Consider the following 3,651-nt stretch of genomic DNA (forward strand, 5'->3'; position numbering starts at 1 on the left):
TTTTTAAAAATCTGGCAAGCTTCCTGTGGCAGTGGCCATTGGACCAAGTGCCATGACCAGGGCAGAGCATAGAAGATACCAAGTTGTGCTGGTACAAACATATAAATAATTAACACCTGAAATCTCAATGTAATGTGGACATTAACGTGATGACAAATAAATACAGATGCTTGGGAATCAAACACTAGGCAAAACACTTCCTAAACAGCTTTAAGAAACACTTCTGCAGGAGCTTGTCTGTCTTGATACTGGTAGAACTCAGCTGTTGCCTAATGAATGGATCATGATGACTGTGCTATAAGGACTCACCATAGTATGGCTGCTTCCCAATCTACTCATGCTGCAAGATCAACAGTGGGGTCAAATGGCTTTGATGAATCTTTTTGCGGTAGAACTTTAAGGAGTTGTAGCACTGCTACCCTGAAGAACTCTCTTCTCATTCTCAAGAGTAATCAAGATCCCCAAAGAAGAGACCAGAGTCCATGCAAATTCAGAAAAAATAATGGAAAAGTCACTGATTTAAAGCAGCATAGGATGCAAGAATCATGGGTAAGCCCTAGGAAAAGCGGACTTTCTTCTTCCAAAAAGAATAACATAGAAAGGCAAGCAGTAGAAAGTTGTAGAAGACAATCAGAATCTGTATCACCACTTTTAAAAAGAATTAAATGCTGTCTTAGATCTGAAGCACCAGTTCAGAAGAAGGCCCTCCTACAAGGCACTGAAACAGCAGGGAAGATTCACCTGTCAAATCAGAGGAGTCAGTAGAACAGAGGAGGACAGGAGTAGACAGGATGCAGATATTCAAGGGACTAAATGCGCTTGTCCATGTCTTATACTGGAGGACTGTGAGAAAAGGGAAGTTAGAAAGGTGAATCTCAGTGAGGAAGGGCCACTTAATTCTGCAGTACCTGGAGAAAGCACAGGCTATCTGGCTGTCAGCGGTGTTGATGACAGTGACTCGGCTGGTATAAACTGTGATGACTCAGCCTCATTGGAGCACTAAGCAGAACAGTGTTGGTTCTTATGCATTGCAGGGGAAATCAATAGCTGAAAATGGTGCTTTGGAAACCCAGGCTCCCATGTTCCGTAGTAATAGGAAGGACAACAGTTATACAGACCATAACATGCCTTGCCCAAAGTCAGAAGTGCAGGTCAAGTTGGAGGACCACAAATTAGGAACTGCCAGCCCATCTGTGGAGTGTGTTAACCAGCTGACTATTGAGCCAGCCTCCAGTCATCTTTTAGAAATTCTGAGGAGGAAGCAGATATGGTGGGAGACAGCAGTGCCTCAAAAGAGTGGTGTAATGATAGTACCAGGAATGTCTTGGACACAGGTCTTGGGAGCCTGCCAGTCTCGGGAGAAGCGGAGCCGCCGTCTGTTCTAGACTGAGCCTCAGCTCAGGTAATGTCTATCAGAACCTCAAGGACATTGCATACCCTGAGAACTTCACCCCCGCCAGAGCTAGTCCCACTAAAAACAGTCCTCCACACAGAGAGAATGGACAATTCGAGGAGAATAATCTTAGTCCCAGTGAAACAGGTGCAACTGCTAGTTATGATGTCATGAGTCTCCCACAAATCCTGATGATATTCCTCAAAATGAAAATGTTTTATATTGTGACTTTCAAAACTATGGAAGCAAAGGACTAAATAAGCCACCCTCAGAGGGAAGACTCAGTATCCGACCTACGCCCCTTGGCAAGGAGAGAGCCAGTGCAGAAGAGGAAGATGTGATCCTGATGTTTGATTGCCACAAGTACTCATAAAGTGTCTCAAGTTGCCAAAAACGTTCCCCATATATCCAAATGGGTTTATTGTGCAATGTCAATTCTTTTTTGTATTTATTATCCTATGTGACACTGCATTCTGAACATTTTTTATTTATCTTTTAAAAATTGTGCAAAAAGTAAGAAGAAAAGACTGGCATCTCATGTTAACCAAGACAGAGGAGCATCTCACAGAAGACCTTTAACCTATACAAAGTTAACTTGGTATCTATTTGCAGGCTAAGAGAAAGAGTCCAAGTGTCTGATGCCAGCAATCTAGCGGGGCAACAAGAAGCCAGCACAGTTAGAAATATAGTAGAGAGAAAGCATACAATGGGCTATAACTAAATGTCTTTCCACTGAAGAATTACTTTAAGTTCCACTCAAAATAGCTGTGGTTTGTAGAATGGTGAATATTTTGAAGGGTGGGTTCATGGGAGCACTATTGATCCTCTAACTTGACATGGAAACTTCCACACCACGTAGCTCTGACTAAGCCAGAGTAAATTTACTTATTGAGTTTTGGACTGATTTAAATAAGTTTGCAGTAGCAATTTTATTGAAATTCAAGCTTACCTGGAGCCAAAAGGAAGAACTACTACACTAATTTCCTTATGTACTGAACAGGAACCAAGACCAACTTTTTTTTTTTTTTTGTGGTACCAGGTATCAAACTTGGGATCTTGCACTTGTGAAGCAGGCAGTGGAACCACTGAGCTAAATCCACAGCCCTCAAGACCAACTCTTGATGTATCATGGTGCTCCATACATTGATTGTGTTCCACAAAGCCAGAAATAAACATCTTCTAAACTACTTCACATGAGGAAGTCTGTTCGCCTATATCAGATTTCACTGAAAAGTAGCAAGGCATTTTTTCTTTACATTTAAGTAAATATTTACTGAATATCTCTAATGAGCAGAGCATTTCCATAACTTGAATTAAATTAAAGTTAGGAAACATTTATAGTTTCCATTGCCTCTTTCAAATACTTTTGTCATGTGTTTTTGGGTTGGTTTAACATAGCATCAGTAATTCTCCAAGGCCTGACCTATCGTGTGTTTTGGTTTGCATCTGGTTGGGCTGTGACCCCCAAAGCTTCATGTGCTAGAAGACAGGTCCCCTGGTGAGCAATGCTGGGAGAGAGGGAGACTTTAAGAGGTTGGCCTAGTAGATGTAATTAGGTCAGCAGAGGGAACATCCTCAGAGAAGATTAATGTAGTTCTTGTGAAGTCTCCTTAGTTCCTGTGAGAGTGGACTTTTATAAAGGAGCAAGCCTGGCTCATGGGTCACTTTGGTTTATCACCTCACTATGAGATCTCTTTGCACACTTGCATCATATCCCTTCCACCATGTGGTGACATGGTCAGGGGCTGAAAAGATGAGGCTGCCCAATTTTCAACTTTCAGCCTCCAAAACTGTGAACCCAATAAAACTCTTCTCTTTGAAAAGTATCCAGTCTTAGGCAATATGTTATAGCAACACAAAACAGACGAATGCATCATACAAAAAAAAAGAAAATATATTCTTTATGTAAGTGATCTAATTACCTTATTACCTTGCCCCTAAAGGATAATAATATTTTTTCCCTTTTGGGAGAAAATATACTTTTTGTGTTCTAAAGCTATTCATTCATGCCTTTGTCTAGTAGATAAATTTCTAATTTTGAATAGGTGACCATAGCAGAGTCACAAATAAACTTAATAATGGTACGCTGCTATTTATGTCCCTCTCAAAGTGAGATGACAATGGCTCCATGAGGAAAGTATCAAGGAACAAAGAAACTGCTCCAGACACTTCAATCAAAAGGTCAAGTGATTCTTAGAAAAACGTCTCAGAAGCTACCACAAAGTCTTACATCTTCCCACATGTGCCTGTTGCTGCAG

The 3,651-nt window shown here is 41.0% G+C and overlaps 1 pseudogene; it reads left to right on the forward strand.

Moving 5' to 3' along the window:
• Positions 1-276: 276 nt before the first annotated feature.
• Positions 277-1,766, forward strand: LOC104875939 (annotated as a pseudogene).
• Positions 1,767-3,651: the final 1,885 nt, after the last annotated feature.

Source organism: Fukomys damarensis, unplaced genomic scaffold, assembly GCF_012274545.1.
Source record: "Fukomys damarensis isolate Sample0158 unplaced genomic scaffold, DMR_v1.0_HiC HiC_scaffold_32, whole genome shotgun sequence".
In the NCBI taxonomy this organism is placed as follows: Eukaryota; Metazoa; Chordata; class Mammalia; order Rodentia; family Bathyergidae; genus Fukomys; species Fukomys damarensis.